The following is a 16,123-nucleotide window of genomic DNA, read 5'->3' as shown; positions in this document are numbered from 1 at the left end:
GAAAACTCTCTAAACCCCATCAGATAGGCACTTTTAATTCTCTACAGTGATACTAAAGTAATGTTATACAGGTGCCATACTGTGTAATACTGCAAAATATGTTGACAGAAGTGGCGGTGCAGATTTTTATCAATACGTTGTGATAGCGTTTCCCACCTTCATGCTGCTTTCCTTTTTTATGCAGTCCGGCTGAATAACTGCTGAAATTAAATAATTAGGTTTAATGAATAACTAATTTCATATCTATGTTTGTTAATTTAAAGAGCATGAAAATGGAGTTGTTCAATAAGCCAGGTAAGAAATAAGATACAAGCACAGCATAATGGACATGTTTCCTTTGTATTTTACCTGTTAGTGTCAGGAGCTGCAGGTAAATACGATTTTATTTGTCTGAACACCAACTGAAATTTTACTGATAACTTAAACTGGGATGATAACAGTGGCTGATTTGGCTGGTAACCGGGACAACCTGTGCACCTTGTTATTTTTACTTACATCCACCTTTTAAGTCTTGTCACTGTCACCACTTCCACCAGCAGCACCTCCGACAACACACCCAAACCACTGAAAAACGTACTTCTGTATCCATGCTGGAAACTCTGTGTTCTGTGGTTTCATACCAGAAAACAAAACTGCGAGATGAGTGAAAATCTGTGGGGGCAACTGTTACATGTTGCACTTCTAGTGGTTCAAAGACTCCACAGGGTACTTTTATTTTTGGTCTCTTTGGTCTGTTGCCGGAGGAAAATCCATGCTGTCACCTAAAATTCTTTATACAGTGGCCATAAAAGACCACGTCGGACTCAGCTCTCATTGATCTAAGCTGTACATTGTCAGGCTTTCAGTTCAGCAGTCAGTTTCAGCTATACTTTGTCAGTCATGCTAGATACCGTCTCAGTAGAAAACAGGTGAAGTAATTGGAATTTGCCTGAGACCACATTGACTTACCTGTGTTGACAGGAACTGCCTACTTTAATATTTGAATCTCTTTCATCACAAAACAGAGTCAGTGCCAAGCACATTGTACCATGGGAAAATAATGATTCTGTAGGAGGTACATTTTTAGTGATTGGTCTTGATCTGTCTTCGATTTTACAGAACGTTGTTTATAAGCAGCTTCCTGGGTCTAGATAAGTATATATAATGTAATTTTCCGTAAGAGCTCTCTCCTTTATAACTTTCACTTTTTTCACAAGTTTTAAAATCCAAAAATGAAACCTGTGCCCTGAAAGTAGATTTACTTCAAAAACCCAAAGCCCAAAAAACAAGAAAGTGAATGCTCTGTGAATCACTTGTATGGAACACTTGAGCTGCGGTGTGGTTTGCAGGAGAGGCCAGTGAGGGAGGCAGTGAGTGGAGACACACACACACACACACACACACACACACACACACACACACACATACACACACACACATACACACACACATACACACACACTAATCAGCTGTCCTTCACTTTAGTAATGGTAATTAGTGAAAATAATAAGCAGACAAAAAGGACTCATGATCAGAATTAATCTCCCACAAGTGAAAGGCCAAATAAAATTCCTTCTGGGGCAGAGCTCGTTTTGGATCCATCTGAAGTCCTCCTTAATCTTCTCATAGCTACTGGCTTTAGTGGAGCCATAACCATAACACTGAGTCACTCAACTGTTCATTGGCTTCTGAGAGGAATGTCTGTGTCATGTGTTATGATAGAAGGTAACAAGAGCCAGTATTTTGTGTTTTATTTTCATAACCCTCATTACAAAAGGCTGACAAGTTCATGGATTCATGAGTGCACACGCACACACACGCACATCGATTACACAGCGAGGAGTTTATATGCAAGGATTTCTCAAAACATGGAGCCAATATCTTTTATCGAGTTTACGTATATTGCTTTCAACACTGAACATAATATTTACACTTTTATTTGCATCCGCAAGTTAGTCATCATTCATGAGTGTTTGTCCAACTGGATCATCTATGCAGATGTCAAATGGAAGTCAATCTGTGAATGTGTTTGAGTGTGCGCACATGCCAACGCTCGTCTGTGTCCATGTGATGTATCCATGTGGTTTTATTTTTGACAAGTAAAGCACCACTGTCTGCGGCTTTTAGGTAACAGTGCCTTTCAATCTCTGTCGTGCCTCCCTCTCTGTCTCATTTTAAGGATAGATGTCTTTTTAATGGTGAGGGTGGGAGAAGCATAGCAGAGCTGGACAACAGGAGCCGATGTTGGAAGGAGAACAGACACATTACCCTTATGAATTCCTGCTAGCGGCTACCTCGCCAGGAAGTTTATCTGTCTGCATCGTGCGATTGGCCCTGAACCTGCGAGGATATTAGATGGTGGTCTACATTATGGCATCACAGCAGGGTTGCCTCCATTTCTCATGTCTGTAATTCCATTGACCTTTTTATCCCTTGACCTTCCATCTCGCATTGGTCAGCGTCACTGAGTGAGCATTATTCTAGCAAGGTCACAGGTCAAAGTTTCTAAGTGTTTCATTAAAGTCCTCTATCGCCTGGTAAGCCAAGACTTCCCATAAGGGCAGGAGAGTTTTGTGGCTAGAGAACGATGGATGAACAGGAACTGTTCGTGTGGAGAGCAGGTGTTGTCTGGAGGAAGGAGCCTGGTGCGTTTTGTGTATATGTGTTTGGGTGTGTGTGTGTGTGTCCAGCAGAGACCCTTGTGAGGCAACATGCATGCATGCAAGAGGCCAGGACACAGGCCAGAGGAAATAACTTAAGTGAACAGTTATGTCCTGAACTGGCCTGGTTTATAACCAAAGGTGTGCTGCTGCCATCCACTTGAACAAAACAAACTAAACCCACAAGGGTGACATGTGTTTCTGTTTACCTGTGACATCTGTTGTAGGGAATTAGTCATAAAAGCACTTAACATTTACTTTACTGCCATTCTGCTTAGTAACAAAGCACACATAGTGAAAACTGTTAACATTATTGACTAAAGTATTCAAACAATTAACAAATTAACCCAGATGAACTTAATTTTTTCCAGGTAAATGCAAATGGTATTCAGATGATGTAAAATAGAAAATTAAAAGGTGGACATTCATCTTATCACTTACAATTTTGCTTAACACATCTTTATTAAAGTTTTTTATTACAGTTACAGTTGAAATCTGTAACTTTCCATGTCTTACTTTTTATTTCAGCTGTGGAGGAACTACAGGAAAGACTGTGGAGATGTTGTTGCTGGTTGTGTTGAAACCTGTTGTTTAGTTGAGTCAGCCTTTGCAAAGACTTGGAAAATGTGCCAGCTACATTGCACATAGTGTGATATGCAGTGTGCTTGCTCTGTTTTGAACCACACTTGTTGGCATTGTCAAGCGGGACAGATGCGACTCGACAAGCTGAGCAAATGTCTCTTTTCACAATTGTTTACAAACATTTTCTGAATCTGTGGCTCATTTTCCTCAAAACTCTAAACACAAAACACAAAATGCGAAACTCTACAAATCTCTAGCAAAAGCAAACACTGCATTTAAAACTGTTTTCTCTTTCCAAATGTTTTTTTTTTTTTTTTTTTTTTTTTTACATCAAAATGTTACACACGCCATCGTATGAAAAGATCTACCAAACAACAACAAAGTGATGAGCTCAACACAAAACACTACTATGAATATCTGATCAGTTGGTTACAGTAATATGGACTCAAATATATAAATAACTCGCCCAGCCTCCTTCATGATTAATCCATGGTTGAGCACACGGTCAATCGATGTGGCCCACGATCTCATCTGAGACGACTGCCCTCCCTCGTCCTCCTCTTCCTCCTCTTACTTTCTCTCCTTGACCTCTAGCTCTTGCTTCACCATTGATCTCCATTTTCCCCCAAACCAGGAGAGTTCATCTGTGGCCTTTAGAGTTATATAAATAAAATTAAAAAAAAAGAAAAAGAAATTGTGCTTTCAATTTTGCAGACTTTGTTTAGGGATTTGGAAGATGAGTTTCAGGTTTTGGTGATTGCATTTCAACTTCCAATTTTAGTGGGTAAACAATTGTGTAAAACTGTAATGGTAGAGCGTGGAGGTCAGGCTGCCAGGTTTTGTGTTTTCTCATACCCCACCACACAGATGAATATGATGAATTTAAAAAAACATGTGGTTATCAACTTTATACAGTATGTGATTACTTCTGATGACATATTAGTCAATAGATTTTAAGTAAATATCTTATTAAATGTTTTATTTAGAAATGCATACATATTATTCTTTTAATTTTGCAAAAGTGAATAAAATTGTAGATCCAGATAGAGCTACGGTGACTTGGATGTCATGTCAATTACATGTTTCTTTGGACAAAAGCATCGACCAGAGCAATAGATATAAACACTGTTATTGAGACTATGGTACCCTAGTCACTGACATTTTAGCAGGAGTGCGGGAGTTCGCTGGAAAGCACTGACATGTCAATTACTAAATAGTTTTCATGAATTTATTAACAGAGAAGATACTATCATATAACACGTGTTTGTTCGTAGAGGATAGTACCCCTCGTGGAAAAGCCATGCTTTTCCCATTAGCCAAAGCGGACATTGTTCCCCTACTTGAGAAGATGACAGGCTGAAAGGATGAAAACACTGAATAAACAGTCTTGTCCAAATGGAGGGATAGCATGAGTTTACAGATTAGTCCTTCCCACAGGGCGGAGGGGCCTGTTTCACAATGTGCTTTCACTCAGCCCATATCTTGAGTTGCGTGAGAGATTTCCATATCTCACACACTCTTGTAAATCACAATTGAACAGTAGTAACTCAGAGAATGAACTCCAAACACGTCTGCTTTCAATTTGGGCCCAGGGGTCCTGCCAAGGCTGGGGCAGGCTCAGAGACCACCCCTCAGCCCAGATTTACTGGCCTTAACACCTCTTAGCAGTGTAGGAACGCCTGCCCTGCTCCCGCCACACTATGAGACACACCTCACACCTTTACAGCCGGGGGTGGGTGAGGTAAAGGATGGTGTGTGGGGAGGGGGTTCACATGGTGAAATATTTAAACCACACAAAAAAACATATTGATGGCATGCACGCAGAAAAGGAGAGAGCTCACGTAGGAAGTAAAAGGAAAAAAAAAAGTTCAAGCATGCAAGTATCATTTTGTTTATTTCACCTCATACATATATATACATTATGTTTTCAAAAATGATAAAATACTACAAGTTGTAAGAGACTTCATTAAGAGATGTTTTTTCATTGACATAATGTGAGTCTTTGGTTTAAAAAAAAAATACAATTTCTCATATGCACTGTTCATGCTTCAAAGTTCTTGCTCTATCTATCTTTAACATTTCACAATTTATGCAAGCCCAGAGAGCTATATTTTCCCTCTCCAGCCCACCGCCGGCCTGGTTCACATCCTGGAGATTAAATACTCCCCAGTTTAGTGTCATCCTGTAACATGGAATGCATGCATTAATCAGTTTCAGAGCTCATCGATATAGTGTCTGCTGTGTGACTTCTCTGTGGTCACACCACTCATCTGTACCGAAGAGCAGAGTATAGCTCAGGGGCCATAGAGGAAAAAATTACAATGCTGTTGCAAAACCTGCTAGCCCTTGAAACCAGTGCACATATGGTGCTCTGCATGTTCTTAAAACAGAGGGGGTCAAATCAATTACGTGACTAGATGAAGATCCTGAGAACTTTGGGAGATTTCAGACAGTGGCAATTCACATGGTGGAAGTACTTTTCTCACCCTTCTCGTTTGGAAGCTTTCAGAATACAAACAATGAATCCTTTTCACAAAATCATCAAGCTGAACTGAGGGTGAATCAGTAGCTTTGGTTGTAGAGATGCTGTGGAATGACCTGAAGAGAGCCATTCACACCAGACAACCCAAGAATATGGGTCAGCGGAAGCAGCTGTATAAGGGAGAATGGGCCAAAATTGTGCAGATCTGATCAGCAGCTACCCGCCAGCTTCAATCAGTTGTTAAATCCAAGGGTTCACTTACTTTTTCCACCAGCACTATAAATGTTTAATGGCTGTGTCCAGTAAAGACACAAAAGATCATCATTGTTTGTGTGATATAAGTTTAGCTTATAATTGTGACTTGATGATGTATTATGAGGTTCACTGAAATCCACATAAATAATCATGATGCAGGTGTGTGGCTAAAGGGCTAAAGTGCTGATCATGACCACAGCATGCTTGGCTTGTGTCTGACTGGGGTCCTTTGTTGTGTGCCATTTGCCTTCTCCCTCCTCATTTCCTTCTGTCTCTGCTGGAAGCTCTATAATAAGCAAACAATGGCCATAAAACAAACAAAAACAATCATGATGCAATAACTCTTTTGCAGATAGGTGGTTGCTGAGCTATTAACCTTATAAATGGTGTTTTTATAGGTCTAGTTTTGTGCTGAACTTAGTAAAACAGTTTGAACCAGCATTAGACTGATCATAGTTAGAATCCAAGACTGAGCTGAAGACCACAAGAAGCATCGCTATAACATTCAAGTGTTTTCAACAGTCATGCAATTGCTTACAGATGTACAACTGCATATTCGTATTGGAACGGCGCTACAATTGCTTAGCAAAACAAACAAACAAAAAAGACAAAAAATGAAGAATGAACCAACTGCATAGTCGGTGACTAGAAATCTTTGTACTGAACTGAATGAAAGCAAAAAGTGATTCATATCTATTTCTTCCTCTACTGCCATACTGCAGGATGTTTTCACTTAATTTTAGTTTCACATCAACTCTGGTGGAGTCATCAACAAGTCTGAGATCTCAGGCTTTGCCCAGACATTCAGAGAAAATAGCCCCATCTGTCTAGTGATTGCACAGCCACCACGACCTCACAGGGATTATGTGTCATTGATCTGATTGAGATATTGGCTGTTTACATAGCAAATTCCAAACCAATGAAAGATATCACCAAGGCATTATAATATTTAATTTCACTTTTCCTGTTGTCCAATAATAACACCATGGTGGAATCATGGATCGCTAGACAAGTCTCGGGCTGTTCCAAAACCGCAATAATTGTAAGACAAGAAAAGATGAGGCCGTAAACATATTTCTGTGGTTCTGCGGAGGAACCACACACCAAGGCCATGTGGGATGTGAGGAGAGCTTGTTAAAGCACCTATAATGCATGTGAGATTCTGGCACTGTGTTTAATGATCCACATACAACCTACTGTATAACAGCTAACCTCATCGTACAGACCTGGGTCACGCATGTAGAGGTTTCATTAACGTACATTAGCACGTTTCTTGGAGCATGTTGCTCTCCCTGAAACTAATGACTGACTCCACCATAGCTGACTGTATTACATTAAGACCGGCAGTCATAAAACAAACTCAAGTTCAGTCGGTGTGGCCATTGAAGGATGGGAGTCTCACATGAAAAAGCATGACAGAAATTTCTAAGAACCTGAATAATCAGCTTACATTGGAGCTAAGTAGGAACAGAGGGTGGTGGACTTGTGTTTGCTTTCCATTTTCAGCTCTGGCACAGATTCAGGCCACCTTGAAGAATCTGAAAACCATTATCCAGGACTGTTGGTCAAAAGTGCAGACTGTATAGGATATCACAGCGCTGTGCCTCACAGAGAGACAGAGTGATGAGGATGAAGATGGAGGGGGAGAGACCGGAGAATGGGGAAGGGAGGTATCATGGATGAGATATCGTGCGAGAAGGGGAGAAATTGAGACTAACAGAAGTTCAACACGCCTTCCTGCACTGACATCTCAATTACAGCCAGTTCACCATGTCATTCAAGTGGATGTGTTTGGTTTCACAGAAACAAAAGCATCCTCACAAAGTGATGTAATTCAGAGCGGCCGTTTGTCCATCTGAAGTTACCTTCATGGCTGTCTGACACACCACCTTTTGCATGCAACAGCAGATTAGGTATAGATGAGCCGGCAGACAGGCCTTTCTCCCCTATTGTCTCTTCCTCACGCACCCGCTGAACATGCATAAAGAGGGGTCACGCACATGAAGGCAACATCAGTCACGCACTCATATGGCTCTGAGCGAGCTGCTGGCTGGTGCTTCTTAAAAGCAGCCAGTAATAAAGATAGGTGTGTGTAAATGCAGATCTGTGAGTATGACCTGATGAGTGCTTTTATGGGTTTGGTTCTATAACTGTGTTTGTCTGCAAGTGTGTGTGACTGTTTCTGGGGAACAGGTCAGATGCAACCTTATCAGTCAGCTAATCCTTTCTCTTTATAGAGATATTAACATATTTTGGATGTATTTTATATACAGTATTGATCATCAGTGACATTAGTGGAAATAAGGAACACTGTGTTTTGGCATTGCTGGCTTAAGTAATACTATTACAACTCTACAAATATTGAGCTGTATGTGTGTGTCTGACAGCTTATTTCTTACTATACCTGTTTCTTCCAACCTGGAAAAAGATAAAAACATTAAGGTAAACAAGCATAATAAAGTTGAAAGAAAACTAGAAGGAATGACTCACATGGAAGTGTGTAAACTCAGCCCTCATACATAACTTTCTTTAATACTTTTCTTTGTTTGGCTCCCAATTAGCTTCCACCATAAAAGCCTAAACAATAAAATTACATAATAAAAACAAAACCCTTAAATTACTTAACTAACCCTAACCCTTACTAACTTAGATTGATCTATTTTTGTTTTCTCTAGAAGAAAAATCTACTTTTGATCTGTTTTATTTTGGTGGGTAGCAAGTCCTGTGGAGTTTCATTGTTTGTGGATATGGCGCCATCAGATGACCCTTGCACACGTTGTGCATTATATCTATGACAAAACAAAAACAAAACAAAAAAAGCATGATGTATTATACTAAATGACATAATTAGAGGAGCTCTTTTCCATCAGGGTATCATCATTAAACTGAAGATACAATAGCTGTAGAATATTCAGCAATCCCTGTGCGACAGGTCATGTCAGGTCAGGTGTTTCAGTCAGTTTATTTCAAATCTGTCTGTCAAAGTTGAGTTGAAATGGAAGAAATTGCACAAAAATTTATGAATACTTTGCAGCATAGGACCGCTATGCTGTTCAAAGAGTAAATCATACAGTTCAGTACCGGTCAATTTAGTCTTGTCTCTTTGTGTTAGCTCTAATAATGGAGAGTTTCTGAATGTTTCCAAGTTCAGTTGATTCTATTCTCTGGAAATCCTCTGATACGCGAGGAGGATATTGTCCAAGTATTCTCCAAGGAGAAGGAAAAGAGCCCAGGTTGATTTTAAGAGGCACATTATCCCCCTTTAATGATAGGAGAGTCGGGCGATATCTTTTAAAATATTAGGTCATTAAATGAGATCATCTTAAAGTAATCATCCCTTGACAGCAATCATGACGGATCCTCAGCAGTCTACCTCCGACTCTCACGCTAACACACTGATGTCATTTAAAGCCTCCTAAAAGGACTGTTGTTTGTAGACACTTTGACTATAAAAGACTTTCATCATGTTATGCTGCATCTGAAAGCAAACAGATATAAAAACAAAGGAAGCAAGTAGATGATGTTACTTAATCAGGTGATTGAATGCCATAAACTTAAAACTTCACATCACGTTTGACAAGTGATGATTCCACCTCCTGCAAAAAAAGCAAGTGCAGAGCGGTCTCCAATATGTTTCCAGTCTTTTTTCATAGTCTGACCACCTGCAACTTACATATGTCATTCTAGTGCCAGTTAAGACATAAAGTAAATGAAAGCCAGACCTGCGCTTTGGGGTCTAGTAAGTTGTAAGGGCGACGTGTAATGGGAAAGCAGCACACTCCCTCTGCACTGTACACAACAGTCATTAGGCAACCCATCTGCTCAACGCTTGCATGCTAAGCTGTAATTTTCAAGCTCTGGTGTGTGTGTCTGTGTTTTGGTGTGTGCGCGCGTGTGTGAGAGGCCAGTGGTGGCGGGCCCCGGAGAGAAGTGATGCTTGTGCATGTGTATCTATTGTGCGTGCATGTGTCTGTGTGTGTGTCTGCTATTATCTGGATGTCATCATAACCACAGAAATCAGGGCCTGATAGTATCTTCCCCACCCCCTGCTCCTATCCCAAGCCAGAGTCACGAGAGCCGAGGGTCTCCTTTGACCACGACCACACACACACACACACACACACACACACACACACACACACACACACACACACACATGCGCTTGTAAACACACACATGCTGATAAACACACACACACACACACACACTGACACTGACACATAGACACTGCATCATGCTTCCACATTTTGTAGGTAAACATGTCCAGATTGGTGAAGCAGGATGGAATTCCCGCCTTTGTGGGAAATGTGCCCAGAACCATTTGTTAACCCTCTTCTCCGCCGCCTCCTAACTCTTTACAGATTGTAAAAGTTTGGTTCTATATTAGGTTACTCTGTTGAGTTTCTTGACCCTTCTTTCTGAGGGTCATGACAGACCAAAAAAAAAAAACAAAGAAAAAAAAAATACAATCAAACAAATATATTTATCTCTTGCAGGCTGAAACCTCACACGTTAGACCACATGTATTCATTTGCATGGCTTTTTCAGAACATACCCACGCTATGCTATAGCCTGTTGCTTCTGTGTAAATATGTGGTTAGCAGACTTCAACATAACATAGACAATTTATATGTAGACAACACTGTGAATGATATAGATTTACTGTATTGTGTTGTATGTTATGCATTAAGTCCATGGGTTTACTCCAGGGGGAAAGTGTTTGCCTGTTTCCCCTTTACAAGCATAAGAGTCTACAATTACATGGAAGCGTTGGCAGGCGGCCAGCCTTTGCTGTGGTCATGACTAAACCTGAGCCATATGCCTCACCTAAATAAGTAATAGATTCTGATATGTGAAATAACATTTGTTTTGTTATACTTAGGACAAAGCTTATGCTCATATATATGGAAAATTCTGAATATGAAAAATTTTGTTTGATTTCGTAAAGAAACATCTGCATGCAAAGTGTCATCGGATGCAGCACTGGCCCATGTAGTATCCTAATCACTATTCCCATGCAGCCTAAGCCCCACCCCATGCCTTGGACCCGGCTTCAGCTCCAATCTTGCTCCAACTTGTGCCATTCTCCAGGCTTTTCTCCGCTCTTTAGCCTTATCTCAGGTTCAGCAGGCCCTAACTCATCTGGAACCACAGAAGTAAGAAAAAAATGCTGAATGCTGAATTGCTATTCTTCCGTCTCATTCCCCTCCTTATGGGATTGCCTAAATGTTGTTAACCACACCATTATCTGTGGTAGTTTATGCGTAAACTGCATGCACAGGGGAAACAAAATTGGTTTTGATGTGGGTTTGATCATGCGTCTTGTTAAATATCTATGTTTACAATGATCTGTGACAATCCAACTTATTTCTGTGAGTTGAGTTATTTGTTTATCTTGCATCAGAGGCCAGAGCGTTGACAGCTGTGTGTGTGTCACCTCTGCAGCAGCTCTTTATCTTGTAATAGAAGTGATTTCATCAAGTGTGGGAAATGGAATGTCACAGTGCTCCACTCTGGTAAGTTTGTGCCACAAGGGTCAGACACACAACTTGCATCCAGACATCGATGCACCAGCTAACATATGTGTGCACCAACAGGCGTAAACAAGGCTAGAGCCAATGAATGGCCATCAATCAACACTCTGATCAAGACGTTTTCCTCCAACTTAAACACCCCCTGCTTTTCCTAGAACTATAATTTGTTGCCATGTAACATTTAGGGCACTCAGAGACAGATAAGGTACATTAAAGTAATCTCTCAGCAAGGACCTTGGTTCCATGCAATGGAAAGTTACTATTTGTGACTGAGTGTGGAAAATCTTGCATGCCTTCCTGGTAGTACCACCAGTCTCAGTGCAGAATATGGGCGACTCACTAGTGGAGAAATAAACAAAGTAGATCCTAATGGATGAAATTTAGGGCTTTTATCTGATCTGGGGGATGCTCATAGACTTTAGCCTCAGACATGAGAGCCTGCTGGAGTAACAACAGGTCAGACAAACACAGTTATAACAGCCTCTCTGCCACAAATACAGTACATTCAGTCACTGTAATATCTGTTTTATTGCGATTTGTTACTGCATCCAAATGTTCTTCTTCTCCAAAAAGAAACTTCTTGTCAGCAACATTTCTGCACTTTCTATTGCTCTGATCTTTTAAGATCTTTCATTCTCTCTCAGCTTAGAAAGCCCAAGTAAGGTTGTCAGCATACATATGTGTGTACAATATTGTTTTAGAAGCAAAAGGTTGTATTATTTGTGGCAAAAAAAGACACAGGTTGAATCCAGGATACATTATGCGGGGGGGGGGGGGGGGGGGTCTGGAGAATTTTGCAATAGTGGAAACTGTGTTTTCCTGAAGAACAAATTCCTCACTCATCAGTCCAAACATGTATTGATACTCAGTAGCAAACTAGTAGACACTGGTATTAATATTACTGCTAGTGTTGGTGTCATTCAGTCTTATTTACAGTATTTATCACACAATGTGAAGACAACACATGGTGCATTGCAGAGAGCAGAGCACAATCAGAACTGTACTCAAATTCTCAAAACTGAAACTATCACCTACATGTGGAAACATACAAGTAAAAAAAAACATCAGTGCTGATGCTTATGGGAAACCCCATTGAAAGCATATCATTTACAATATTGTTTTCATTCTAAAGCATCATTGCGCTGGTAAGAAACAGCTCCTACAACCTTTCTGCAGACAGTGTAAACTACAGTAAAGCTTGTAAGAGCATTACTGTTATTGTAGTTTTTTTCCACAACAAAACATTCCTCGGACTAGCTGCAGTATTTTCTTCCCAAGCCTGTTGTCATCTTCTTTTCAAGTGAAAGAGTCACAATCACAGCAGATGGCACAATAAAAGCCATGACAGCTGCAGACCAGAAAGGGATGAAAGACAATACACAGAAAATCAAACTAGATGAATTTGTACAAAGAGAAAGAGACCCTGAAGAAGACAATAGACCACCGTTAGAAGGCATGCCGAGAGCTTCCAGAAATAGTTACGTATTCAATCTATATATACTGTATGTGGAAGCTGAAGACACATGCAAGCCTTTCAACAGCAGATGAGTTATGCACAAGCAGAGGTTTTATTACTTCACTTCTGACAAGCGCTCTCACAGCCGTGGCTCCTTTGAGCTTGGCTGTCAGCTTAGGGCATAAATCACTCCGCGTTCTCTGACAGGTCAGCGGTGTGACAACAGAAGGTTAGTTCGTCGCTAAGCACTTGCTCTGCAAAACCAGCATCCTGTCTGCCGAAGGGTTTGACACTATCTCGTGCTGATGAAAGCGTCTAAAGGGTCACACTTCTTCTGTCAGTCTGGTACTGAATGTGGTCCTCTTGCTTTGCATGAGCGTGAAGCTGGAAACCACCAGTCCCATAGCCTCAGCCTTGGCATCTGAAATATGTAAGGGCATCTAAATATACCCTGTCTCCTGGTTTGATTTTCTAAACCAAACCCAGAGGGATGAGTACACCAGGAAAAAGGGAGAGGGCATGAGGCAACAGAGGAGGAGGAGGAGAAAGGAGTGGGCAGGAGAGGTGATGAGACCCATCCTGCACTCTGTATCCCGGACCTAACCTAAAAGCTGGACTCGCTTTTGGGCCACATCTGTTTTTATTTTCATCCACAAAAGAGAATAATAAAAACAGGGTAGCTTAGAGCCGTTAGCCTGCCATTGTCGGAGGGCAGTCACATCATTGAGCATGGGTGGGATATTCTGCTGCTTTGTGCTGCAGGGAAGGCTTTGGACGGCTGGACTTCATGACATGGTTGCAGTTATGAAACAATAAACTCTTACCAATTTCCCTTGTACTCAAACAAGTAATACCGTTAACTCAATGATTGTGTAGGGAGAATTTCTCTGCAATTAAAAATGTTTAGGGAATTTTGGTTGACAGAAACCACAGACGTGTGACTTCATGTTTGTTATGTTTTTTAATGAGTGTTGGCAGTGCAGTCATCCTTAAAAGAGTAGTTCCACATAATAAGAAACACGTACTTGCAGTAACTTCCAGGAGACTTGTTGCCAGTTTCTGCGGCTGGCCAGGAAATACTTTGACACATAACCCATTCGTAAAACTAAGTGTCTGTTCACACTTTGGTTTCTGCACAAATTAAGAGAATATATATCATCTTAATATGTGAGCTTTATTGTTGCTGCTAGAGGGACTTTGTCACATTTGGACAGAGGCAGGCTAGCTGTTTCTCCCTGCTTCCAGTCTTTATGTTAAGCTATGTACAGAAATGAGAGTGTGATCGATCTTCTCCTCTTAACTCTTGGCAAGAAAGTATATGCATGATGTTACAAAATGTCAAAATGTTCCTTTTAATTTAGGGTTTTTTATATTGATTCTATCACAATGCAAATTGAGCTGAGATTGTTTTGTCCTTAGAAATGTGTCCACACGCCTCCACCAAAAAGTGGTCATTGGATAGTATTTTTCTAACCCCCATACATTTATAATGCACACAAACTCTCCAGATACCCCAACATTCTCAAACTGTAGCCCACATACCACATACATACCACATTATGCTAGCGTGTGATGCAGAAGGGGTGCGTGTGGACTTGGCTGCAGTGGCTGGTTCAGCTCTTGAAAGTTGGATTTGATCTGTAATAACAGCACCACTTGATGGAAGTTGTTGCATAAAATTGAGACACGCTTCTACATACCTTGTTAAAATGAAAACAGCAACAAAAAAATAAAAAGAGAAAAACAAAATGGCTAGTCACGCATCTTGCACAAGTTGAGAAGTGAGAGCAGCTATGATGACCTCAGGGAAGGTTGTACAAGGTTGGCAACTGCTCAGGTTTTTTGGCTATTTACCATTATGTGCAGAGGCGCACACAATTAAGCAGGTGTGTAAATTAGACCATACATATATATATATATATATGTATATATATATACACTGTTGCCCATAAAGTTGGAATAATTTTGTTTTCAGACACAATCCTCTGTTTATTCCTATTTAAATGCATCACTTTTGACCAGGTGCAAAGTGCAAAGTTTTGGGAAGATATACACTTTATCTGTCAAGAATAAATCACAATGTCACAATCATTTCATGGAAAGATGTAAAAAACATTCAATTCCAACTTTATGAGCAACAGTGTATATACATTATATGAACGGCTATGTGTGTGACCGTGTAAGCATGCATGACTAATGATCTTCAAGGGAGTTGGCAGCAGTACAACAAGGGTTAGCACCCTTATGTGAGCACTTTAGTGGTGAGAGCCATTTGCGTAGAGTATACAAGCAGGCAGCCTGCTCAGAGAGGTACACAGGCTTTTGCTGCCAGATGCCATGCTGGAGATATATTAAAGACTCTTGTCTCATGATTAAGGAACTGCCAGAAATTAGATTATATTAACTCTATTAAGGTTATTAGGTTCGGCATAAAACAATTTTTGGCAACCAAAAATTAAACGGATTATAGAGACCAGTGTATACATTGACGCCACGGGAATAATATCAATGTACTAATTTTATCAAATGAATCATCAAAGATTATCTGAAAGGAGAAGGGCTGCTCGGAGGTGTTTATAAGGCTTAATACCATACTTTTGGATCTCTAAATAAGGTTAGTAGGTTTACATGGCAAGGTTAAACATGGTGAACTTGTGTTTATCACACCATCCCCCTGACTCAGTCAGATAAATAAAAGTCTTTGGCACCAAGTTGGTGCATGGGATAGAGTTGTATTGAGCTTGGGCTGGGAGGGTCCTCCTTTGCCCTTCAAGTACTGCAGCATCTCCCCACCACAGCTGGGAAATTCACTCTTAAGCAACAGTGAAGGTGTTGACACATTAGCCAGTCTGCAGTATAATAATAATGGTGTGTTTCAGGTATGTGAAAAAGCCTGATGCCATGTCATTTCAGGATGTTGTGTGGGTGTTGTGATGGTGAACCAGGGTGTATTAGCAACCATGTGTCCTTTGTCACAGACCCACAGCTTTTTTCTGGTGTTGTTGATTTTTGTAGAGAAGCGCTGCTCATTTGTTAAGTCTTTGTGTTGATGCAGTGCAGTTCATGAAGTGCTGATAGACACTACACACGCACCACTGTTTGTAGAGTGATGCATCTCATACATGCAACAAATGGATGTGCACATCTGTATCCTGTAACTTTAGACACACTCACA

The sequence above is a fragment of the Seriola dumerili genome, unplaced genomic scaffold (genome assembly GCF_002260705.1).
Source record: "Seriola dumerili isolate Sdu_G_001 unplaced genomic scaffold, Sdu_1.0 BDQW01001449.1, whole genome shotgun sequence".
NCBI classification, from domain to species: Eukaryota; Metazoa; Chordata; class Actinopteri; order Carangiformes; family Carangidae; genus Seriola; species Seriola dumerili.
The sequence above is the reverse complement of the archived record's forward strand: the minus strand, read 5'-3'. Positions refer to the sequence as shown.